Genomic DNA, 27,590 nt, shown 5'->3' with positions numbered 1-27,590 from the left:
GTCAGCTAAATGACTAAATGTAAATGTAAATGTATGGTTACTCTGATTGGCCCATCAGTCGCATCTAGCTGCCCTGATTGGCCCACCAGTCGCATCTAACACCAGCAGAATAGTAGTCCTATCAAGCATCTATAGAGTCTAGTAGTGAACAGGAGGCCACACCCCCCCAGTCTACTAAGAGTTAAACATCTATAGTGTCTAGTGAACAGAAGGCCACGCCCCCTCAGCCTACTGAGAGTTAAGCATCTATATGGTGTCTAGTGAACAGAAGGCCACGCCCCCTCAGCATACTGAGAGTTAATAATCTATAGTGTCTAGTGAACAGAAGGACACGCCCCCTCAGTCTACTGAGAGTTAAGCATCTATAGTGTCTAGTGAACAGAAGGCCACGCCCCCTCAGCCGACTGAGAGTTAATCATCTATAGTGTCTAGTGAACAGAAGGCCACGCCCCCTCAGCCGACTGAGAGTTAATCATCTATAGTGTCTAGTGAACATAAGGCCACGCCCCCTCAGTCTACTGAGAGTTAATAATCTATAGTGTCTAGTGAACATAAGGCCACGCCCCCTCAGCCTACTGAGAGTTAATAATCTATAGTGTCTAGTGAACCGAAGGCCACGCCCCCTCAGCCTACTGAGAGTTAAGCATCTATAGTGTCTAGTGAACAGAAGGCCACGCCCCCTCAGCATACTGAGAGTTAATAATCTATAGTGTCTAGTGAACAGAAGGCCACGCCCCTTCAGTCTACTGAGAGTTAATAATCTATAGTGTCAAGTGAACATAAGGCCACGCCCCCTCAGTCTACTGAGAGTTAATAATCTATAGTGTCTAGTGAACAGAAGGCCACGCCCCCTCAGTCTACTGAGAGTTAATAATCTATAGTGTCAAGTGAACAGAAGGCCACGCCCCCTCAGCCTACTGAGAGTTAAGCATCTATAGTGTCTAGTGAACAGAAGGCCACGCCCCCTCAGTCTACTGAGAGTTAATAATCTATAGTGTCAAGTGAACAGAAGGCCACGCCCCCTCAGTCTACTGAGAGTTAAGCATCTATAGTGTCTAGTGAACAGAAGGCCACGCCCCCTCAGTCTACTGAGAGTTAATAATCTATAGTGTCTAGTGAACAGAAGGCCACGCCCCCTCAGTCTACTGAGAGTTAATAATCTATAGTGTCTAGTGAACAGAAGGCCACGCCCCCTCAGTCTACTGAGAGTTAATAATCTATAGTGTCTAGTGAACAGAAGGCCACGCCCCCTCAGTCTACTGAGAGTTAATAATCTATAGTGTCTAGTGAACAGAAGGCCACGCCCCCTCAGTCTACTGAGAGTTAATAATCTATAGTGTCAAGTGAACAGAAGGCCACGCCCCCTCAGCCTACTGAGAGTTAATAATCTATAGTGTCTAGTGAACAGAAGGCCACGCCCCCTCAGCCGACTGAGAGTTAAGCATCTATAGTGTCAAGTGAACATAAGGCCACGCCCCCTCAGTCTACTGAGAGTTAATAATCTATAGTGTCTAGTGAACAGAAGGCCACGCCCCCTCAGCCGACTGAGAGTTAAGCATCTATAGTGTCTAGTGAACAGAAGGCCACGCCCCCTCAGTCTACTGAGAGTTAATAATCTATAGTGTCTAGTGAACAGAAGGCCACGCCCCCTCAGTCTACTGAGAGTTAATAATCTATAGTGTCAAGTGAACAGAAGGCCACGCCCCCTCAGCCTACTGAGAGTTAAGCATCTATAGTGTCTAGTGAACAGAAGGCCACGCCCCCTCAGTCTACTGAGAGTTAATAATCTATAGTGTCTAGTGAACAGAAGGCCACGCCCCCTCAGTCTACTGAGAGTTAATAATCTATAGTGTCTAGTGAACAGAAGGACACGCCCCCTCAGTCTACTGAGAGTTAATAATCTATAGTGTCAAGTGAACAGAAGGCCACACCCCCTCAGCCTACTGAGAGTTAAGCATCTATAGTGTCTAGTGAACAGAAGGCCACGCCCCCTCAGCCGACTGAGAGTTAAGCATCTATAGTGTCTAGTGAACAGAAGGCCACGCCCCCTCAGTCTACTGAGAGTTAATAATCTATAGTGTCTAGTGAACAGAAGGACACGCCCCCTCGGTCTACTGAGAGTTAATAATCTATAGTGTCAAGTGAACAGAAGGCCACGCCCCCTCAGCCTACTGAGAGTTAAGCATCTATAGTGTCTAGTGAACAGAAGGCCACGCCCCCTCAGCCTACTGAGAGTTAATAATCTATAGTGTCTAGTGAACAGAAGGCCACGCCCCCTCAGTCTACTGAGAGTTAAGCATCTATAGTGTCTAGTGAACAGAAGGCCACGCCCCCTCAGTCTACTGAGAGTTAAGCATCTATAGTCTAGTGAACAGAAGGCCACGCCCCCTCAGCCTACTGAGAGTTAAGCATCTATAGTGTCTAGTGAACAGAAGGCCACGCCCCCTCAGCCTACTGAGAGTTAATAATCTATAGTGTCTAGTGAACAGAAGGCCACGCCCCCTCAGCCTACTGAGAGTTAATAATCTATAGTGTCTAGTGAACAGAAGGCCACGCCCCCTCAGCCTACTGAGAGTTAATAATCTATAGTGTCTAGTGAACAGAAGGCCACGCCCCCTCAGTCTACTGAGAGTTAATAATCTATAGTGTCTAGTGAACAGAAGGCCACGCCCCCTCAGTCTACTGAGAGTTAATAATCTATAGTGTCTAGTGAACAGAAGGCCACGCCCCCTCAGCCGACTGAGAGTTGGCTGTGCTCAGAGAGGGTGACCTAAAACACTTAAAACAAATCAAATGATGCATCAGAAGCTGAAAAAAGTATACTCATGGCATTAATAGTCCAAAATAAGCAATTTACGACTTAATTAAAACATCACTGTACTGTATCTTTAAGGGTGGTGATACATTGGGCAGCTTTTGGGGCAAGATGACACAGCAGTGTGGCTGGCTGGCTGCCAAAAGAAAATGAAGTAAATCAGAGGGAAAATAAATCAAAGTTTATTTGCCAACTCCATCAGTGTGCTGCTACTATACAATAAATAAAGTAAAATATAAAAAAGTCAACAACGAAAAAAATTAAGCTAGTAAAAACTAAATATATACGAGAGTTGATGTTCTGGCTAATATAATTACAGATGTGTTGTGCTGTGCAGTTGGGTTAGATGGAACAATGTGTTGTGAATGAAACATTTGGCAGGTCTCAAACAGGATTATTTTAATAGTTTCTTACAGCCAACTGACAGGGTATCACAGCTTTTATTTTTGTTTGTTACTGAACTACATCTTAACTAATAATGAGCGTTCAAGTAGTCATTTTCAAGTTCAAGTTTCAAGTTTGTTTTTATTTGTCACATATAAACGTACATGTACTTCACAGTGAAATGCTTTGTTCTGTATGAGCCCCTGAGAATGTGATTCATACAGTAAAAAAAGTAAAGGAGTACTTCCTAACATAAATAATAATAACAACAACGACAACAACAACAACAAAGATATGTCACATGTATTTTATTATAATTTATTTGATTTAATTCGTTATGTCTTGTCTTATTTTATTTGTTATCATTATCATTATTGTTACTGTACAGTGTTGTGTCTGTAAAATAAATTTAATAAAAATGTTAAAACAACAACAACAACAACAACAACAACAACAACAACAACAACAACAAATAATAATAATAATAATACACTCTATTTGTATAGCACCTTTCATACAAAGTGTCAGCCCAAAGTGCAATGCAGACAATAACAATACAAATATTGACTCACACAGTTTAAAACAAGTCTTCCCCGTTAGATGGTCATAAAACACTTAGATATTTTGTCCGTTTTGATTATCATTCATTAATTTAGTTCCATTGTATATTTCCGTTTTTCTTTTTGTATTTCTTGTACATTACTACCATAGTGTCTTATACCTGTATCACTGTACACATTAAAACTACAATTCTGTACATACATCTGTTTAGCACTATACTCAGTAGTACTAATTAATATCTTATAACCGGTTTAATCACCTGTACATTGTTACTATTGCACTTTACTGTTACACTCTGGTTGGATGCCAACCTTCTTTTTGTTGTACTGTACTTGTGCTGTATATGATGACAATACATCTGATTCTAATCTAATGTAATGGTTTACAGTCATCCACAACTATTTGTTCTGCGCTTGTGTCTTTGTGTTCATCAACTCAGTACAGGGCAGGATACGTCGACGTGAAAGCAGAAGGAATCTCAGCTCTGGACCTCAGCCTGGCTTCCATCACTGCGCCTGGGATGCGCTGGGCGGAGACAGAGACGCATCGCTGGATGAAGGATGACGCATCCAGAAACACTTTCTCAAATTGTGACATGACCCAGACCAACGGCGCAGGGGAATGGAGGAATTTCACCCTGAAAAACCTTTTTTAAGGAAGGATTCTTCGAAAACAGAAATAATGTTATCTATCGCGTTCCCATGGGGGACTATCTTAGACACGGGCTGAACAAAAACAGTAGGAAACTAATACAGTACAGGAATGTGGACGAACCGTGAAGACAAAAACAGGACAGAAGGATTATATTAAAATAAATGGTATTAAATGGTATGCTAGAAATAGCTATGACCTATGCTCCCCAAAGAGCAAAAGGGTTTAAGTAAGTAAGTAAGTAAGTAAGTAAGTAAGTAAGTAAGTAAGTAAGTAAGTAAGTAAGTAAGTAAGTAAGTAAGTAAGTAAGTAAGTAAGTAAGTAAGTAAGTAAGTAAGTAAGTAAGTAAGTAAGTAAGTAAGTAAGTAAGTAAGTAAGTAAGTAAGTAAGTAAGTATGTAAGTAAGTAAGTAAGTAAGTAAGTAAGTAAGTAAGTAAGTAAGTAAGTAAGTAAGTAAAGTTTATTTATATAGCACTTTTCACAGAGACAACTCACAAAGTGCTTTACATACAGCAGAAATAAAATAAAATAAAATAAAAAGCAAGAACCATTCAAGAGATAAGAGACAGAACAAAACACAATGCATCACAGAAAAACAAGACAAAATACATATTCTATACCTGAAGGAGAAGCTCAAACATTACCCAAAGGCCTGTTTAAACAGTAATGTTTTTAGCCGATTTTTTTAAATTTCAACAGACGCTGCAGCTCTTAGGCCACGAGGAAGGGCATTCCAGAGTCTAGGCGCTACAGACTGAAAGGCTCTGTCACCTTTGGTGATCAGCCTGGTGCGCGGAATGACCAACAGGTCCTGGTCAGCTGTCCTCAGGGTCCTGCTGGGCACATATGGTTCCAGCAGGTCAGTTAAATATTCTGGTGCCTGGCCGTGCAGAGCTCTGAAAGTGAGCACCAGGACCTTGAAATTAATTCTAAGATGTATAGGAAGCCAGTGCAAGGAGGCCAGAACTGGAGTAATGTGACACCTTCTTGCTTGATCTGGTTAGCAGTCTTGCAGCAGTATTTTGGATGAACTGGAGGCGGTCTATGGATGATTTATTGAGGCAGGTGAGAACCGAATTGCAGTAGTCTAGACGAGAAGATACGAAGGCATGGATGATCAACTCTAGGTCAGAGTGGGAAACCATCGACCTGAGCTTAGCAATATTCCTGAGATGGAAAAAAACAGGTGCGGGTCACCGACTTGATATGGGTGTCGAGGTGCATGGCCTGATCAAAGTTTACCCCAAGTAAGTAAGTAGAAATAGCTACATTAGCTATGTTTCACCCGTTGCAACTGAAATGGGCCCCACTCACTAGCAGGGCCCCAGATTGACAAAGCAAACACACCCTGGATTGATGAAGCAAATGCGAGCTCTGTGGATAACTGAGGCGGTTGGAAACGCTTGAAAAGGCAACGTCACCAACACAGAAAGATGTTTACTGACAAAGTCTTTCACCTTGTAGAAGAAGCCTTGCTCCTGACCTAAACCAGGTCATGTAAATCTCCAGGGTCTAGTTGAACTGCGTTGTGGTGAGTTTGGCACAGTGGCTACAGTAGCTTCCCTCCTTATGTGAACATTTGCCTAAAACATTATATTTTCATTGGCTTCCTATTGTGATTCTGGGTGAGGAAGCATAATATAAACGCATCATATCTCCAGAAACCTCATAATTTGCTGTTTCATTCGGTATATGACAATGTCACTGTAGCATTATGCTGACCAGAAAATGTCTCCTGTGTGCGTGCAGGCCCTTCCCATTTGCTTGCATGCCACAGTTTGAGATTCACTGGTTTAGCCTGTGTGTGTGTGTGTGTGTGTGTGTGTGTGTGTGTGTGTGTGTGTGTGTGTATGTGTGTGTGTGTGTGTGTGTGTGTGTGTGTGTGTGTGTGTGTGTGTGTGTGTGTGTGTGTTTGAGAGAGAGAGAGAGAGAGAGAGAGAGAGAGAGAGAGAGAGAGAGAGAGAGAGAGAGAGAGAGAGAGAGAGAGAGAGAGAGAGAGAGAGAGAGAGAGAGAGAGAGAGAGAATTTCCTGATCAAAGAGAGAGCGAATTTGTGCGTCAGAGAGGCATGTTTCAGTTTATGTCCAAGGCCCGCTTTACATTCATGAGGGGGGGGTTTGTTAATTAATATAACATAAGGGCCCCGTATTTGATATTGAAAGGCCCCCCTGAACCTTAAGGCCACCTATGTGGATGGGATTCAACTTCACACTGGTTCATATGTTCAGCTAACATATTGCAAACATTTCATTGATGTTGTTCAAGTGCAAACCTCCCAGTTACTTTAATTCTTTAATTCTTTAATTCTCTCTTCCACTAAATAATCTTCCTTGCCTATATTACTTCATACTATACTAATGTATCTACTACTATGCACCCTAACACTGCAGCACCCCAAGTTTCAACACTGTTTGAGGAACATTGTCACTCTTAGCTGCCAGAATTGTACCCTTCCCGCTGACTTGTTGTACAGAACTTGTAAATGCAGCTAAATTACTTTAATGTAAATGTAATTCCTCACTCAGGTGTACTTTTCCTCACTACTTTGATATCCAAGAGAATTTTCCTAATAACAAACCTCAATCTTCCTTCCAACCAGATCTGTGTGTACTGTGGTTCCCTGTTCTACAAGCTCAACAAATTTCTTGGCTCATGAAACCAAAGTCCATATTCACCCTTGTTTTTGTCGCCAGCATTGTTTACATTTCATCTTACATGCGTAAAACACTTCCCATGCAAACCACACACACACACACACACACACGCACACGCACACGCACACGCACACGCACGCACACGCAGACACACGCACACACACACACACACACACACACGTGCGCACGCACACCCTGGGAACACCGGCAATCTCATTGTTTGATTGACGCGTAGCGCTGCCTAGATTCCAAGAAAGAATCCAGTTGGCTTGTCCACAAAGTATAGAGCAGTCAATGAGAAACAAAGGGCGTGCTCATATTCCCTCCGTACACACAGGTGTTCTATGTCAACTCCATGCTCACGCTGTGCTCACGTGTCCTCTCGCATGTGCTGTAAAAAAACACACACATTTACATTTAGTCATTTAGCGACTTACAAGTTCTGTACGACAAGTCATCAGGAGGGGCACAACTCTGAGTAGGACAGCTGAAACCCGTCCAATCTTTCGCCGTCGACTAAAGACAATACAATACAATAAGGTTAGTTAGGGTTAGATTATTATTTCTTTAAATATATTTGTTTTCATTTCAGATAATGGTTGAAGAAGTGCGTCTTTAGTCGACGGCGAAAGATTGGACAGGTTTCGGCTGTCCTAATTGGGGTGGGTAGTTCGTTCCACCATTGTGGGGCAAGGACTGAGAAAAGGCAGGTTCTCCTTGATGACCCTCCCGGAGCTAGGAGTGGGTCTGAGACAGCCAGAAGATGCAGAGCGTAACGTAGGGGTCTTGTGCATACAACACAAGCACCATTTTCTGGGCAACGGTGTAATTGGATAGGCAGTTCAAATGAAAATTGTATGTCTGCGTGTGTGTATGTGTGTGTGTGTGTGTGTGTGTGTGTGTGTGTGTGCATGCATGCATGCATTTGTGTGTGTGCATGTGTGCGTGTGTGCGTGTGCGTGTGTGTGTGTGTGTGTGTGTGCTTGCATTTGTGTGTGTGTGTGTGTGTGTGTGTGTGTGTGTGTGTGTGTGTGTGTGTGTGTGTGTGTGTGTGTGTGTGTGTGTGTGTGTGTGTGTGTGTGTGTGTGTGTGTGTGTGTGTGTGTGTACCTGTGCGCATGCCTGTGTGGTTTCCAACAGAGCATGTGAGCATGGTTCCCAAGTTCCTACTCTCTACTTTGGCTCTGTTTTGTATTTTACTATGAAGGGCTCGGAAGCTGTTCTTCACGGGAACGACGGTCGTAATCCCCACCGCTGTTTTCTAATCCCCACCGCTGTTTTCTTACCGAGATCCTTCCTATTGTGATATTGTCGGGGTTGTGAACAGGGTTGAGTCTTTTGTCTTGACAGTGATCGTTTAACTTCCACGTGCGTTTTGTTATACTGTGTAATGTCTTCACGGTACAGTTCGGATAGAACCGGATTTGATTATGACTAACGTATAAGTCATCCGTGAGGCTAACTTCCTCTAGGCCTATAAAAGTGTGATGAAAGGGTGTGAACATGAGGTGCATCAGGGGGGGGGAGAGAGAGAGAGAGAGAGAGAGAGAGAGAGAGAGAGAGAGAGAGAGAGAGAGAGAGAGAGAGAGAGAGAGAGAGAGAGAGAGAGAGAGAGAAAGAGAGAAAGAGAGAGAGAGAGAGAGAGAGAGAGAGAGAGAGAGAGAGAGAGAGAGATTTAATTTCCACTATAGAAAGGAACCAAGTGGGCACCACCACATTCATCCTCTGTCACCCAGGGTTGCAAATGTTTTTAGTTTATTTCATTCAACCTTTATTTAAACTCGAGGGACACTGAGGTTTCCCTCATTTACAGTGACGTTGAGTAGACAACTAAAGGAGATAGAATAACACAAAGACGAAACAAAGATAAAAACAAGTAATCATCACAATAAGATCAAGTTAACCCTTTCACTGCCACACGACAGATGGTTAACCCTTTACTATCACACAACCGAGGGTTAACCTTCTGTGTATTGGCGCAGTGAAAGGGTTAACCGTTTGGTAGTGCAGCAGTGAAAGGGTTAAAATAAGATAGAAAGCAGGAAACAAGAAACAGGAAAAGCAGTTACAAAATGACATTCAATGGTTATTAATCAAAGCTATAAATTGTCCAAAGGTTGGAAGAGTATCAAACTTTAAAGTGCATTGAAGGGCCTTACAAGAGTATGAAGCACTAAAAGAGAAGGCGGTTTTAAAACAAGCTCTGGGAACCTTAAGTATGAGCAGATCACTTGAGCGAGTTTGACAGAATCTAGAATTCCAATCCAACATCCAACATCCATCACTTTAAAGATCCCCTCAACACATGTTTTCAACACTTAAAAAATGTTGTATTGTTTGCTATGGTTTTCCACCAAGAATGTAAAAAAAATTAAAATACTGAAACTGGCTCAGCAGCACCCTTGCACCTTTGCCCTCGTTGAGAATGTAAGGATCCATCTATGCCTCCCTCCCTCCCTCATGTCTTCCTCCCTCATGTCTTCCTCCCTCACATCTTCCTCCCTCACGTCTTCCTCTCTCACCTCTTCCTCCCTCACGTCTTCCTCCCTCATGTCTTCCTCCCTCATGTCTTCCTCCCTCACGTCTTCCTCCCTCATGTCTTCCTCCCTCATGTCTTCCTCGCTCACGTCTTCCTCCCTCACATCTTCCTCCCTCACGTCTTCCTCTCTCACCTCTTCCTCCCTCACATCTTCTTCCCTCATGTCTTCCTCCCTCACGTCTTCCTCTCTCACGTCTTCCTCCCTCACCTCTTCTTCCCTCATGTCTTCCTCCCTCACGTCTTCCTCCCTCACGTCTTCCTCTCTCACGTCTTCCTCCCTCACCTCTTCCTCCCTCATGTCTTCCTCCCTCATGTCTTCCTCCCTCACGTCTTCCGTCTTCCTCCCTCATGTCTTCCTCCCTCACGTCTTCCTCCCTCATGTCTTCCTCCCTCATGTCTTCCTCCCTCACGTCTTCCTCCCTCACGTCTTCCTCCCTCACGTCTTCCTCCCTCACGTCTTCCTCCCTTATGTCTTCCTCCCTCACGTCTTCCTCCCTCACGTCTGCCTCCCTCACGTCTTCCCTCCTCACGTCTTCCCCCCTCACGTCTTCCTCCCTCACGTCTTCCTCCCTCATGTCTTCTTCCGTCACGTCTTCCTCCCTCACGTCTTCTTCCCTCATGTCTTCCTCCCTCATGTCTTCTTCCCTCATGTCTTCCTCCCTCATGTCTTCCTCCCTCATGTCTTCCTCCCTCACGTCTTCCTCCCTCATGTCTTCCTCCCTCACGTCTTCCTCCCTCATGTCTTCCTCCCTCACGTCTTCCTCCCTCACGTCTTCCTCCCTCACGTCTTCCTCCCTCACGTCTTCCTCCCTCATGTCTTCCTCCCTCATGTCTTCCTCCCTCACGTCTTCCTCCCTCACGTCTTCCCTCCTCACGTCTTCCCCCCTCACGTCTTCTCCCTCACGTCTTCCTCTCTCACGTCTTCTTCCCTCATGTCTTCCTCCCTCATGTCTTCCTCCTCACGTCTTCCTCCCTCATGTCTTCCTCCCTCATGTCTTCTTCCCTCACGTCTTCCTCCCTCATGTCTTCTTCCCTCACGTCTTCTTCCCTCATGTCTTCCTCCCTCACGTCTTCCTACCTCATGTCTTCCTCCCTCATGTCTTCCTCCCTCACGTCTTCCTCCCTCATGTCTTCCTCCCTCACGTCTTCCTCCCTCACGTCTTCCTCCCTCATGTCTTCCTCCCTCACGTCTTTCTCCCTCACGTCTTCTTCCCTCACGTCTTCCTCCCTCACCTCTTCCTCCCTCACGTCTTCCTCCCTCATGTCTTCCTCCCTCATGTCTTCCTCCCTCACGTCTTCCTCCCTCATGTCTTCCTCCCTCATGTCTTCCTCCCTCACGTCTTCCTCCCTCTGTCTTCCTCCCTCATGTCTTCCTCCCTCATGTCTTCTTCCCTCATGTCTTCCTCCCTCATGTCTTCTTCCCTCACGTCTTCCTCCCTCATGTCTTCCTCCCTCATGTCTTCCTCCCTCATGTCTTCCTCCCTCATGTCTCTCTCTTCTTCTTCCTCACGTCTTCCTCCCTCATGTCTTTCTCCCTCACGTCTTCCTCCCTCATGTCTTCCTCCCTCACGTCTTCCTCCCTCACGTCTTCCTCCCTCACGTCTTCCTCCCTCATGTCTTCCTCCCTCATGTCTTCTTCCCTCACGTCTTCCTCCCTCATGTCTTCCTCCCTCATGTCTTCCTCCCTCATGTCTTCCTCCCTCATGTCTTCTTCCCTCACGTCTTCCTCCCTCATGTCTTTCTCCCTCATGTCTTCCTCCCTCACGTCTTCCTCCCTCATGTCTTCCTCCCTCATGTCTTCCTCCCTCATGTCTTCCTCCCTCATGTCTTCCTCCCTCATGTCTTCCTCTCTCACGTCTTCCTCCCTCATGTCTTCCTCCCTCACGTCTTCCTCCCTCATGTCTTCCTCCCTCATGTCTTCCTCCCTCATGTCTTCCTCCCTCACGTCTTCCTCCCTCATGTCTTCCTCCCTCATGTCTTCCTCCCTCATGTCTTCCTCCCTCACGTCTTCCTCCCTCATGTCTTCCTCCCTCACGTCTTCCTCCCTCATGTCTTCCTCCCTCATGTCTTCCTCCCTCATGTCTTCCTCCCTCACGTCTCTCCCAAGCCGGTTAACTTCCTCTTTTTCCATCTAAACGGTTCGCCAAAAATTCAGAACACTTCTTAGCTACACAATGTTGTTATGACTAAGAGATTTGCTAAAGAAAAATATCTTCATGCATAGATGACTAGATGTATCAACTTATAATACAAGTTTTACGTTGGCATTTCACGTTACCAGTTAGCATTTCCTGGATAACGATTGGTTCCCAGGATAATTTGCGTCACATTTGAAGGAAGTACAGAGAAGCCCCCCCCCCCCCCCCCCCCCCTCCAGTGGAAGAATGTGAAAAGGCTGCTCTGGTGAAAATGTCTGCCCAAATAACAATCTGTATATTCAAGACATACCTCCAAGGGGAGTTAACTGTAGAAGAAAGCATGATTTTTTTTTAAAAATTTATTCCATTACAGATTACTGATTACCCTGTTTACCACTGTAATTAGTAGGCTATAATGTATTCTATGGGATTACTCCAACACAGTAACGTAACCTGATGGCTTGCTTACTTTGCCTCTTAAATGTACAGAATGAATGCGTAAAACGGATTTGCAGACGGTGGGTTGAATAACATCATTATCATCATCTCCAATCACGATCAATATTCGCTTTTTCAAATAGTGCCCATGCACAATGACATTTGTTTTTATTAATCTAGCCAATCAGAATGACTTGTCCTCCATTTCATGCTTTTGAGCAATCCAACAGGTCATCATTACCACATTCTTGTAATTGAATTACTGTAATCCAGTTACATGTCATTTGTGACTACGTTACTATACCCTGGTGTCACCTCACATGACATAATAATCAGATCTGCGCGCACGCACACACACACACACACACGCACACGCACGCACGCACGCACGCACGCACGCACGCACGCACGCACGCACGCACGCACGCACACACACACACACACACACACACACACACACACACACACACACACACACACACACAACCTCACAGCCACTAATGTAGGCCCCTCACTGGCCAGACTCCCAGTGTTTATGGTTCTAAAGCAGAGCAGCCTTTCTGAGCTGCCAGACTCCATACAGAATAGAGAATGGAATGTGCCTTTGGCCTTGTTCTCCTCCTCACTTTCTAGGAACTGGAGACGGGGGGAGCGATTATGAGAAAGTCACACAGAAAGTCTACACCTGGCCTTTGAGTGAGTCACCACCACCTTGGGTTTTTGTCTGAATACGAAATAATACAGAATGTGTAAATATATACAGTATAACTTCAAGTTTCTTTTGAATAAAGAAGCCGTCAACTTTGTTCACTTTTTTTTTCTTTTTCTTTTTTTCAACATTATGGATATCAGGACGATGGCGCCATCTTGAGGATGAGAGAGGGAAGTATTGTGTGAAAAAATACCTCTGCGTGTGAAGCGGCTGCTATGTGCTCGCGGTTACAAAATGCATACGTGTGGTATGTGTGTGTGTGTGTGTGTGTGTGTGTGTGTGTGTGATTGATTGATTGATTGATTGATTGATTGATTGATTGATTGATTGATTGATTGATTGATTGATTGATTGATTGATTGATTGAAAAGTTTATTAACAGATTGCAGAGTGGGTACAGTACAGTACAGCTCAATACATACAATTGTTAAGGGGATGCAAACCAGAGAAAGACTTTCGTCTTGTTTACATCAGGGTCCCCCATTTTCAATTCATCATATGACACACACGACATACAGATAGACAGTACTGCTACATCTATACATTTATGACATACCAGATTTGCAAATACAGTACTGTTTGTGATACAAAAAGTGTCCAGAAAAAGAGTGTATACATTTGACATAGAAACTGTACATTGGAGGAGGTTGGGTAGGTGGGGTGGGGTTGGGTGGGTGGGGCTGTACATTGGAGGTGGGGGGGGGGGGAGCTTGGGTAGGGGGGGACGACGACACTGTACACTGTACATTGGAATACTGACAAAGCCATACTTGGTCTTTACTGTAGAACTGGGTTAGGACATTTGTAGGGGCCAGTTTCGAATTGCAGTCTCCCGTAGGTGTTCTTTGAGAGTGCTTTTGAAAGTGGGTAGTGATTCACATTCCTTTACAGCTTTGGGTAGGGCGTTCCACATTGGTGTGGCATAATTGCGAAACGTGTTTAGTCCCTTGTTTGAGCCGAATCTGGGTTTAACATGATTTGTGGAGCTCCCTCTGGTGTTGTGATCGTGGTATTCACTGACCTTTGGGAAGTATTTTGACATGTACATGGATACCTTGGTCGTGTAGTGTATCTTGTAGACCAGGCCCATTGCAAGTTGCTGTACTCTGTCGTCTACTCTAAGCCATCCTAGGTTGGCAAAGTGGGCAGGGGTGAGGTGGGTTCTAGGAGTCAGGTCAAGCAGTCTGACTAGTTTGTTTTGAGATGTTTGTAATTTGGTTTTTAGTGCCTTTGAGGTGCTTTGGTACCATGAGGTGCAAGCATAGTCGTAGTACCCTTGAATGAGTGTGTGTGTGTGTGTGTGTGTGTGTGTGTGTGTGTGTGTGTGTGTGTGTGTGTGTGTGTGTGTGTGTGTGTGTGTGTGTGTGTGTGTGTGTGTGTGTGTGTGTGTGTGTGTGTGTGTGTGTGTGTGGTGTGTGTGTGTGCGTGTGCGTGTGCGTGTTGTGTGTTGTGTGGTGTGTGTGTGTGTGTGTGTGTGTGTGTGTGTGTGTGTGTGTGTGTGTGTACCTAAATTTGGGACATATTTCAGACTACAAACACAAGTTCATTGGGGACAACTCTTCCAATTGGGGACAAAAACACTGCTGGTCTCTGACAAGAACAAGTTACAGGTTGAAAAAACCCTCAGCTCGGAACTAGGCAAAATATGCATCTGGCTCGCTGATAACAAAGGGATCATCTTGTTCCCCAGGTCCTATGTTCCCCGGGTCCCATGTTCCCTGATTGATTGATTAATTGATTGAACATTTTATAAATGTATATTATTTGATTAATTATTAATGTCCGCCTTGTTTCGAACTGGTTAAGCTTAGGCCCTCTTTCGAGGTTGGTTAAGATTAGAGTTTGGAATCAGGGCTGGTGGTCTAAATTTTTCAATCAATAAATCAATCAATCAATCAATCGGGGCATAGGACCCGGGGAACATAGACATGCTCCCATAACAAACTATCATTACACCTGGGTAAAACAGAGTCCATTCTCTTCGCTTCAAATAACAAACTCAGCAAGACTGACGGCTTCTCAGTTACAGTGGGTGACAATATTGTCACAAGGAAAGATGAAATTACCTACCTGGGTTCCATCCTAGAGGCAAAAAATGGCATCCAATGTAATAAAAAAATTCAACCAACGAACTAAATTCTTGTACCGGATCTCCTCTCTGGTAAACAAGAATACCTGAAGACTCTGGCAGGAGCACTCATTCAAGGGTACTACGACTATGCTTGCACCTCATGGTACAAAAGCACCTCAAAGGCGCTAAAAACAAAATGACAAACATCTCAAAACAAACGGGTCAGACTACTGCTTGACCTTACTCCTAGAACCCACCTCACCCCTGCCCACTTTGACAACCTAGGATGGCTTAGACTAGACGACAGAGTATACCATGACCACAACACCAGAGGGAGCTCCACAAATCATGTTAAACCCAGATTCTGCTCAAACAAGGGACTAAACATGTTTCGCAATTATGCCACATCAATGTGGAATGCCCTACCAACAGCTGTAAAGGAATGTGAATCACTACCCACTTTCAAAACCATTCTCAAAGAACACCTACGGGAGACTGCAATTCGAAACTGGCCCCTGTTTATGTCCTAACGCAACCCCCTCCAATGTACAATAAATGTCCTATTAAACCCAATAATACACAAGACCCTCTTCTTGGGACCAAGTAAGGTTTAGTCGATAATCCAATGTACAGTGATGTAAACAAGACGAAAGTCTTTCTCTGGTCTGCATCCCCTTAACAATTGTGTGTATTGAGCTGTACTGTATTGTACCCATTCTGCAATCTGTTAAAGGGGAACTATCTTATAAATGGCCTTTTTCAGTGTTTAGCATTGTTTCCTAGCTATGTGGACTTATATTAATAGGATTTATGTCTCTAATTCTCATATTGGTGTAACAGAGGTACCGCAGTCTATCCACAGTCACAGGTACAAGTAGTGACGTGGCTGTGGACGTTAAGCGGTACTGCAAGTAAACTCACTCCCCAGAGGCATCCAGACCAAGTAGCAAGAGGTGAATTCACCTCTTGGTACAGCAGTGGCGGCTCTACCACTAGGGGCGCTAGGGCGCCGACCCACCTGCTGGCCAGCTGCTGTTAAATCAGAGAAGAAGAGAATAAAACTTTTTCGTTTTTGTGTTTTATAGCCCTATAAATAATATAAACATGTTTAAAATTAATAATATTTACTCATTTTAAGTATGTTTGTATTTCCAATGCACAATATAACGTTATTATCTAAATTAAAAAAACACCGTTTTCCAGAGCAGGAAGTGACATCACGTTTTTTTTATTTTTTTTATTTTTTCGTATTTCTCGGGGGCAATACGCGATAGCGCTCTGCGTGCGCGTCACAGTTTGATCGCTGTCTCCGTCACAGCCAATCAGTGCATACGGCGTTGTGCGTTGAAATATGACTATTATGTTGGAATCCGAGCGCGATTTGAAGCGGTCTAGCCAGCAGCGTGAACTTCCGTGAAGGATTTTCCATAGCCGCATTTCGCGGAGACGCTCTCTGATTGGCCGACGCCAGTATTTCTTTCCATGGCAGAATTTCACAGAGACGATATCTGATTGGCCGAATCCAATTTCTAGCTTCTAGCTTGGTTGAGATAGTTGTGTTGTTGTGAGATGCATGCAGCTGTTTGCCGTGCCGTGACTGCAAGTTCTTAAGCTTAGGCACTCTTTCAAAGTTGGTTAAGGTTAGAGTTTGTCTTAGAGCATGGCGATAGAACGCCAGGTAGTTTTGCAGTCTGTTCGAGCGGAAATGGACAAAGGTGTACTTGTTGAGTGTTGTGGCAACGAGCTCAGCTGAGCTAACACTTGGCTAACTGCTAACTTGGCCCTGGACGTTCAACTAAACAGTGAGTCTCTCTCTCTCTCTCTCTCTCTCTCTCTCTGTATCTGTATCAATCTTGGATGCAATAATAACGTTACTTACCACACTGACTATCTCGATGGCTCATTGATTTAACTACTGCAGCTCTCTCGGATTGAAAATACGTGGATTATGGCTTGTTCAATATCGTCTATGTTTGAATGAATGAATGAATGAATGAGAACTTTATTAACAGATTGCAGAATGGGTACAATACAGTACGGCTCAATACACACAATTGTTAAGGGGATGCAGACCAGAGAAAGACGTTTGTCTTGTTTACATCAGGGTCCCAGATTTTCGATTCATATCGATAGTTTAATAGCTAGCCTTGGCTCGTTTAACAATATGCAAAATATGTGTACAGCCCTGTACTCATACTGAAGTTATTCTTGGTATATAATAGGTCTGATTGTGTAACGAATCGATTCCACGTCGCGCTGTGTGTGAGAGAGAGAAGGAGAGAGGGAGAGATCTGCCTGTGTTTGTAGACGGGCGAGTTTTGTTTCTAACTTTTCTATTTATATATTGTGTTTCAAGTTGTGAATTAGAGTCTAGACTATACTTTATTTGACTGGTTGTGTGTTGTTGTAGTAACAGCTGAGCGACTCGTTCATAAGAGCCGATTCATTGCCGTGAGCGTGAGTCGAATCGCTCACGTCTGGCAATGAGTGTTGCGTGGTACTGTACTGTACATGTTTGGTATATGTTTGGTATAGCGCCCCCTAGTGGCGAAACCCACCGGCCGCCACTGTGGTACAGTGGTCTGTGATGTCGCCCCCGGTGCGGGAGACCGGGGTTCAACTCCCACTCAGGGCAATCCCTTAACAGGGGTCGAATCGAAATAAACACAACGCAGTAAGATCACACCGGCTACACTGGCGCATTCTTCCAATTCTCCTCTCACAATATTCACCCTCACTGAACTGAGTCATCTGAAAATGTGCATATCTGTGATGTAAGAGATTTCTCAGCTGCATAATAATGTGGCAGTTGGTGTGGCAGTTGGCACCAGGCCACACAGTGGTTGGAGCCCAGCCTCAAAACAGCTTAAGATCTTGAGGTAGAAAAATGCTGTTTTTGAGTACTTGATTATGTAGCACCCTGAATATTCGACTATTATTCAGAAGTGCTGACTTGCCTTTTATCTCCCCTTTGTGCACAAAGACATGTTAACCAGTTTCCCTTGATATTCTCCTGAACAATGACGCAAGTTTCTCCTCCTCTCACCGGCTGGAATATGGATTATAAACACTAAACTGAATCATATTCAATTCACCCAGTTCTTCCTGTGGGGCTAGTTGGCGGTGCCAGCAGGGGGCGGTGGTGGCAGGCGGAGCGCAAGAGGGAGGCGCCCAGGAGAAGCAAGTCAACTGAAACGGAAGTGGAGAGAACCAGTCTCTTCGACGTTGGACGTGAACCTGAATGGTCGTGTCGTTGTAGAGCCCTGTAGTGGAACACGCAGGTGAACGTATTGGACTTGAGTATATTACGGGTTATAGTAGAAATATAAGCGTAGTAGTGTGTTGAACATCCCCACGGAATAACCCTAGTGATACAGCGAGTTATCCTAGAAGAAAGCGGTATATCAAAGTGGCTTATGTTAACGTTATCCCCTCCAGCGAGGTGCCCCGGCAAGCGTTGCCTGAAGAGAACTGGTGGTTAGAGGCACCGTGCGTTGTTGCATGTTCGGCTAGCAGGAGGGCTGTCTAGGACCCACAGAGTAGCTTCAGTTAAGGTAGCCACCAGATTATAAAGCGCGTCAACCCAGCACCGGCCGTCAACAGCCTGTCAGCGCTGGCAGTCAGCATCTTCTCAGCACCGGCAGTCGGCAGCCTAGCACGGGAGTTCGTCCCGTCCAGCAGAGGTCGCCATCAACCAGCACGCGCCTCCAGCCCGCTACTGCCCCCCTGTCTAACACAGCTTGCTAGCTCCTGGGACGAGAGCGTTCGACGCCATCTTACCACCCGGACTAGTGGTGGTGCGGCGAGGCCGCCATCTTGGTTGAATACACTGGCACTTCGGTGACCAAGATCCTATCGCACAGTACACAGTGTGTCGCGGCCTACGGGCGAAGCTAATGGTTGCTAACTACAGTTCATAGGGGTACCCCAGGCATAAACATTACATGCCGGCATTAGTTTAGGACTTTTGTTAGGTAAAGTGGGCCCACCTTTTTCATTTTCTTTGAGTGTGATAACGTGTATGTTCTTTAATATTACTTTCCCATCTATTTAACCATTTCCCTCTTGGAGGTCACCGTAACGTCACCATATAAGTAAAGCCTTAGAGAGGTATTATTATTGGTACTAGCCCAGACGTGGGTAAGGAGTCAAGCACATTGAAGTCTATTATATTTGGGTCTGCAATACCTGGTTCTATACGGTGTGGGTGTATGATATAAGTGTTGCAAGATATTGAATTACGACTTAAGTAACCATAGAACCACCCATTGCTATTAAATATTTGTAGCTGAACAGTGCTTCAATAACAGTAAAGAATGTAGATGGGAGTCTTGTGTGCGTGTCAATTCCTGAGCCTAATATTAACCCTTTTGGTGCGGGTAACGTTAACACCCCTTCCTACCCAACTTCCCCCTTTCAGCTATTAAGGTCTCTAATGTCACCGAGGGAGGGTACTGCTTGCGGGAGGAACTAAGTTACTTATTTATAATTCAGTCACTAGGTGTGGGAGGGTTAACGGAGGTATTGGGGGAAGTGAGAGCGAGTTGGGGAGTACTGCTGACCGACCCGGAAGGGCGAGGAAGACCAGAGTACCAGACCAGGTTGGTAAATCCCGGGCCCCATCCACTCCCACTGCCGGCCTCCAGTTTGACGCTCCAGGCCCAAAGACGAGGGTGCAGTCAGACGGAGCTCTACTGTGTCTCGCTACCCAGTGACTGTGCACACCCGTTCCCATGAAGCAGGGATAATCCACCCTGCTACATTTGGCGTCACGAACAGGATCAAAATCCTAACCTACTCCCTCGAACGTGACAACCAAGAGACCTAAGATGTCTGAGAGCGACGCCCCGAAGCCGGAGGTCAGAGCAGAGTCGTCCCCGGCGGAGCGACGAGGTGACTCACCGGCCCTTCTCAAGGAGGAAGGAGGGGAAGCCGAAATGATGCGGACCTTGGCCGCACAAGTGGAGTTCCTGAGGGGTCAACTCCAAGACCAAGCGAGCGTCCTGGACCACCAGCACGAACACCTGGAGCAGGCTAGACGCCAAGAGTCGATTGCCTTGGCGCAGGCCATGCTCCAACAGCGCCCTCCAGCGCCCCCCCCCCCCGGTGGTGTACGTCCAACGGGAGCAGAAGTGCAGCGAGTTTGGAGGGGAAAAGGAGAGGGGAGAGCTGCCTGTGGAAGACTGGATCCAGGCAATGAGGACCCATCTCCGTGCCAGTCCAGTGCCGGCGGAGGAACAAGTGGAGGTCGTACAGCTCCACCTGAAAGGCGAGGCGAAACAGACGGTGCGCTTCCTGACGGAGGGAACCGTCCCCAACACGGAAGCCTTGTTCTCGCTCCTCGAAGAGACCTATGGGGACAAGGCCCCTGTCAGTGTCCGCCTGGGGGAGTTCTACGACCGGAGACAGGCCGCCGGAGAGACTGTGCGACAATTCGCCTATGACCTGCAGGAGAGGATTCGTCGCCTACGACGTCGGGCGCCTACCCAGGTCACCGCCGCCGCCGCCCTGCTGCAGGAGCGGTTTGTGGTGGGCCTCCGAGACGAGACCCTGAGGCGAGAAATGAGGAAGTACATGAGGGAGGACGGGACGCGGCCGTTTCCCCAGGTACTGAAGGCGGCGATCGATTGGTCGGAGGAGGAGCTGGTCCTCCCCTCCGACAAGGGTCCCACCCGGGGCTTAGTCCACACAGCGGCCGCGGAGGGACGAGAGGCCCCGCTGAGCGTAGACACGCTGCAGGAAGCTATTAAGCAGCTCAAGGCAGGACAGGAGCGGCTGGGCGCGCGCCAGGAGCAACTATTCCAGGCCTTCCAACAGGAGCGCGACGCGCCCCGGAGAGGCGCCACCGGACGGCGACACCGAGACGACGCGACCGCCGCTACGCGGGAATCACCCCGCCGAGACGAAGAGGGCAGGCTGATTTGCTATGCCTGCAATCAGCCGGGCCACATCAGCAGGGATTGCCCCCGGCCAGCCAGCGGGCCACGCCCAGCCTCTGCTCCTACCCCCGAAGCTCCGGGCCCGTCGGGGTACCAATCCGGACCACGAAGGGCAGTCGACGCCGTAGCGGCAGGAGCCGCCGACTCGGCCACGGAGGGCCCCGAGGCGCAGGACGTGCACGGGGAGTGCTTCACGCTAGACATCCAGATCGACGGTGTCGAGACCCGCTGCCTCTTCGACACAGGCGCAGAGGTCACCACCATGGCTGAGAGCCACTTCCGAAGACACTTCCCGTGGACGAAGCTGACCCCTGCCAACTGGATCACTCTCACCGCCACCAACGGTTTGGAGATCCCAGTGGTGGGGTGCCTCTACGCCGAGGTGAAGTGCCTGGATATGACATTCACGGGGAAATGCATATTCATAATAAAGGACGATCCCGCCCGAGTGCCCCCAGGAGACGCCGTCCAGGGACTTCTGGGCATGAACGTGCTTGGCGGAGTAGACGGCCTGTTCAAGGGGATCAAGTGGATGCGCCTGGCGAGCCGAAGCCGCGCCGACGCTAGAAGCGCCGCCATCCGCCATGTGGTCGCCACCATGGCCCAAGAAGCCAGAGAGTGTACCGCCCCGGGAAGGATGGGGTACGTCAAGGTGGCCGGCAGGGAGCCGGTGGTCATTCCCCCGCACAGCGAAGTGATCGTCTCGGGCCGCTGTGAGACGACGGCAGGGATGCGGCGTCCCGTGATGTTAGAGAACACTCCGAGTGCCAACCTGCCCCCCGAACTACTGGTGGCGAATGTGGTGGCGTACGCCCGACAGGGAAGAGTGCCTGTGCGGGTGTTGAATCCGACCGACGCCGAGATGGTGCTCCGACCCCGGTCCAGACTGGCGGAGCTCCACTGCCCCGTCAAGTACGGCCTAAGGAAAGGGTGACCGTGGAGGAAGTAGACGGAGGTGTCAGAGTGACTGCGATTGAGGCTCGAGACAGCCCGCCCTTGGCGGTGGTGGACGGGAGGACCCGAGGGCTCGCCGTGCCCGTACAGGCGAACCTTCAGGATCTCACGCCAGCGCAAGTGAGCCGACTAAATCAAGTGTTGGAGAAACACAAGGCGGTGTTCTCCGTAGACGACGGGGACTATGGTTACACAACCACGGTCACTCACTACGTCCCCACCGGTGACGCACCCCCGGTCAAGCAACGACACCGCCGAATACCGCCCCACGTGTTCCAAGAAGTAAAGCGGCACGTACAAGACCTGGTGGACCAGGGTGTCCTGGTAGAGAGCTGCAGTCCGTGGGCGTCACCAGCCGTGAACGTCATAAAGAAGGACGGCTCTGTGCGGTTCTGCTGCGACTACCACCGCCTAAATAACGTGACGCACCGGGATGCGTACCCCCTACTTCGCATCGAGGAGTCCCTAGACGCCTTGGGGCAGACCAAGATCTTCTCCTCTCTCGATCTCACCGCCGGCTACTTCCAGGTGGCGGTGAAAGAAGAAGACCAAGAGAAGACGGCCGTCACGACGCCCTTCGGCCTCTACCAGTGGACCCGTATGCCCTTTGGGCTGTGTAACGCACCAGCGACATTCCAGCGGTTGATGACCGCCGTGCTGGGGGACCTGGCCTTCGACGTCCTACTCGTCTATCTAGACGACGTCTTGGTGTTCGCCAGCGACTTTGAGAGCCACTGTCAGAAGTTGGACCTGGTGTTTGGACGGCTTCGGGAGCATGGGCTCAAACTCAAGCCCCGGAAGTGCTTCCTTCTGAAGACCGAAGTCAAATTTCTGGGACACATCGTCTCAGCAGCCGGCATACAGGTCGACACCGACAAAGTGAAGGCGCTGGAGGACTGGCTGGCTTCACGCTCGGCGAAGGAAGTGAGGCAGGTGATCGGGTTCCTGTCCTACTATCGGCGGTTCGTGCCCCGCTTCGCCCAGGTGGCCCAGCCACTGCATGCCCTGATGGGGAAAGAAAAGAAGGGGTTCACCAAAGGCCGGCCCAAGGCCTTCAAGTGGACTCCGCAGTGTCAGACGGCCTTCGACCATCTGCGGGAGTGCCTCTTGACGCCTCCGGTGCTGGCCTACCCCGACCTCCGGCTCCCCTTCATAGTGACCACGGACGGGAGTTACTTGGGACTGGGAGCAGTACTAAGTCAGAAGCAAGAGGGCGTGGAGCGAGTCATCGCCTTTGCGAGCCGAGGTCTGCGTGGGTCCGAAAGGAATGACCAAAACTACAGTGCGTTCAAGCTGGAGCTCCTCGCCCTGAAGTGGGCGATCACCGAGAAGTTCAGGGACCTCTTGATGTACTCCCAGTTCACCGTGATCACCGACCACAACCCGCTGAGGTACCTCGGCACGGCCAACCTGGGAGCAGTGGAGCAGCGCTGGAACACTCAGCTCGCGGAGTACGACTTCGTGGTGCAATACAAACCTGGTCGACTCAACCAGAACGCCGACGCCCTGTCTCGAATGCCGATGCGGTCAGAACCCGAAGTGGAAGACACAGAGAAAGACTTCCTAACGATACCCGCGACCGGCACTCACACCCGTCAGGGTCTCCAGGAACGGACCGCTCCATTGTACGCCCCCGCACCAGTCGCCCGCGATGGCTACGTCGTGGTCCCAGCAGAGGAAGTACGGGCCCTGCTAGGCCCCGAGAGACCGACAGAGACGCGGGAGGTCCCGAGTGTCAGCGCACGACAGGTAGCGGCACAGAAGGGGAACAGCGGGTATGACTGGGCGGAAATGCGGCAACTTCAGGCGGATGACCCCGAGTTGGGTCCGGTGTGGCGGGCGGTGACGCAGGGGGTCCCTCCCACTAAAGTGCAGTTGAAAGAAGGGAACCCGAAGCTCCGCAAGTTATACGGGCAGTGGGAGCGGTTCCGTCTGCACCAACAAGTACTGTTTCGGCGCGTCAGCGACCCCCGCGACGGGGAGGAGGTTCTCCAGCTGGTGGTGCCCACGGCCCTGCGACGGAGGATCTACGAGACCCAACACGAGGATGGGGGACACTACGGGGGACGAGGGACGGTGGATCTGATGAGGCGAAGTTATTACTGGATCGGAATGGCAGAAGAGGTGAAGAAATGGGTGCAGCAATGCAAGCGATGTGCATTAGCCTGTGATGTGTTCCCTAAAGCCCAGGCCCAGATGACCTGCACTAATGTGACGGCACCCATGGAGGTCCTTGCCATGGACTTTACCATGTTGGAAAGGTCGGCGGGTGGCTACGAGAACGTACTGGTGCTGACCGATATGTTCACCAGATTCACTATTGCCATACCGACCAAAGACCAGACTGCGAAGACCACCGCCGCCGCCATCATCAAGTACTGGTTCGTGTACTACGGCTGCCCTGCCCGACTCCATGCCGACCAAGGGCGAAATTTCGAGTCCAGTGTCATCAAGGAGCTCTGTCGACTATACAGGATTTCAAAGAGCCGCACCACGCCTTACCATCCCCAGGGGAATGGGCAATGTGAGAGGTTCAATCGGACGATGCATGACATGCTGCGTAGTCTGCCTGCAGACAAGAAGCGGAACTGGAAGGAGCACCTACCCGAGTTGGTACTTACGTACAACTGCCACATGCACTCCTCCACGGGATACTCCCCCTTCTACCTGCTCTTCGGGAGGGACGCTAGGATGCCCCGAGATGTCCTGGGGGGCAGAGACGTCATTGACGAAGGGGCGGAGGACCTAGACGAGTGGGTACAGGGTCACCACGAGCGACTAAAGGCCGCTGCGGAGGCCGCCGAGGCCACGGCGAAGCATGCGTCTCATCGACACAAGAGGATTTACGACAGAAAGAGCAGAGGCGCACTCTTGAGGGCCGGGGACCGGGTCCTGATACACGACCACCGAATCCGGGGCCGTAATAAGATACAGGACAAGTGGGAGCCTACGTCTTATGTGGTGGTTAAGCAGAGCCACGAGGGGACGCCCGTGTTCACGGTCAGGCCCGAAGCAGGGGGTCCAGAAAGGACCGTACATCGAGACCAGCTCAAGACCTGTCCCTTCCCGGCCTCCGACCCGGATGTGCGGGCGAGGGCCCCTCGACAGATCCCTGCGGCACCGCGGAGCTCGTCCGAATCGGACATAGGAGATGCTTTCGAATACCGTCGGGAACCGCATCCTAGGGCGTGTAACCACCCCAGGCCCCTGCGGGACGCCCCTGAAGAGGCAGCGGACGCAGAGACAGAGGTGGAGTCAACCCCCTCAGGAGAGGATGGGGAGGATGGCAGAGACAGAGTCGAAGAGGAGGCCGCTGGCGGTCCACCGATGGCCCCGGAGGGAGAGGCTGTGGTCAATGACCCGCCAACAGGCACTGAAGAATCCGACACGGAGTCGGAGGTGGGGGAAGTTGAACCCACCCGGCCCCAGAGGAGCACTAGAGGTCGGCTACCCGCTCGGTATCGCCAGGACTACGTGCTGAAGAGTGTGTTTGTTGAACAGTGTTTCCAATTCATGAAGGAGTGTGTGAAACTGTTGGCCTAATGTGTGAGACTGTCGATCTAATGTGTGAGACTCTCGATGTATGAAACTGTTGGTCTAAGGACCGTATTCATGCATGCGTTAACCGGTGTTCCATTGAATTAACTTGCAGAGGACATAGCAAGTTCAAAGTGGGGGGAAATGTAGCACCCTGAATATTCGACTATTATTCAGAAGTGCTGACTTGCCTTTTATCTCCCCTTTGTGCACAAAGACATGTTAACCAGTTTCCCTTGATATTCTCCTGAACAATGACGCAAGTTTTTTTTTTTTTTTTTTGGTCTTTTTCCCCCTCCATTTTCCTCCGATTTTTAATACCATCCCAATGTTAGTCGTTATGCCAATTCCCAATCCCCTTCCTGGTCGCTGCGCACTTACCCCCCACAGTCAGATCATCTGGGAGAGTGGAGGCTATCACGCGCTTCCTCCGACACACGTCCACCCAATCAACCGCTTCTTTTCACCTGGCAGCGCGGATATTCTCCGAGAGGGCGTAGCGTGTGGAAGGATCACACTATCCCACTCAGGTCCCATCCGCGCTTAGCAGGCGCCCCGACCGAACTGTAGGAGTCGCTGTTTACAACGACCCGGACCCACCCCGCCAGCTTCTCCCACCCTCTAATACTGCCAATTGTATTAGTGTGAACGGACAGCCAAGCTGGTGACAACCCCGGAGCTGTGAGCTAGATTCGAACAGGCGAATCCAGCTCACAGCTCCGGGGTTGGTGACGAACGCAATCTCCGCTACGCCACCTAACCGCCCCAATGACGCGAGTTTCTCCTCCTCTCACCGGCTGGAATATGGATTATAAACACTAAACTGAATCATATTCAATTCACCCAGTTCTTCCTGTGGGGCTAGTTGGCAGTGCCAGCAGGGGGCGGCGGTGGCAGGCGGAGCGCAAGAGGGAGGCGCCCAGGAGAAGCAAGTCAACTGAAACGGAAGTGGAGAGAACCAGTCTCTTCGACGTTGGACGTGAACCTGAATGGTCGTGTCGTTGTAGAGCCCCGTAGTGGAACACGCAGGTGAACGTATTGGACTTGAGTATATTACGGGTTATAGTAGAAATATAAGCGTAGTAGTGTGTTGAACATCCCCACGGAATAACCCTAGTGATACAGCGAGTTATCCTAGAAGAAAGCAGTATATCAAAGTGGCTTATGTTAACGTTATCCCCTCCAGCGCGGTGCCCCGGCAAGCGTTGCCTGAAGAGAACTGGTGGTTAGAGGCACCGTGCGTTGTTGCATGTTCGGCTAGCAGGAGGGCTGTCTAGGACCCACAGAGTAGCTTCAGTTAAGGTAGCCACCAGATTATAAAGCGCGTCAACCCAGCACCGGCCGTCAACAGCCTGTCAGCGCCGGCAGTCAGCATCTTCTCAGCACCGGCAGTCGGCAGCCTAGCACGGGAGTTCGTCCCGTCCAGCAGAGGTCGCCATCAACCAGCATGTGCCTCCAGCCCGCTACTGCCCCCCTGCCTAACACAGCTTGCTAGCTCCTGGGACAAGAGCGTTCTACGCCATCTTACCACCCGGACTAGTGGTGGTGCGGCGAGGCCGCCATCTTGGTTGAGTACACTGGCACTTCGGTAACCAAGATCCTATCGCACAGTACACAGTGTGTCGCGGCCTACGGGCGAAGCTAATGGTTGCTAACTACAGTTCATAGGGGTACCCCATAAACATTACATGCCGGCATTAGTTTAGGACTTTTGTTAGGTAAAGTGGGCCCACCTTTTTCATTTTCTTTGAGTGTGATAACGTGTATGTTCTTTGATATTACTTTCCCATCTACTTAACCATTTCCCTCTTGGAGGTCACCGTAACGTCACCATATAAGTAAAGCCTTAGAGAGGTATTATTATTGGTACTAGCCCAGACGTGGGTAAGGAGTCAAGCACATTGAAGTCTATTATATTTGGGTCGGCAATACCTGGTTCTATACGGTGTGGGTGTATGATATAAGTGTTGCAAGATATTGAATTACGACTGAAGTAACCATAGAACCACCCATTGCTATTAAATATTTGTAGCTGAACAGTGCTTCAATAACAGTAAAGAATGTAGATGGGAGTCTTGTGTGCGTGTCAATTCCTGAGCCTAATATTAACCCTTTTGGTGCGGGTAACGTTAACACACTTAACCCCTTCCTACCCAACTTCCCCCTTTCAGCTATTAAGGTCTCTAATGTCACCGAGGG

Source organism: Notolepis coatsorum, assembly GCF_963971535.1.
Source record: "Notolepis coatsorum genome assembly, chromosome: 6".
NCBI classification, from domain to species: Eukaryota; Metazoa; Chordata; class Actinopteri; order Aulopiformes; family Paralepididae; genus Notolepis; species Notolepis coatsorum.
This window is presented reverse-complemented; position numbering follows the sequence as displayed.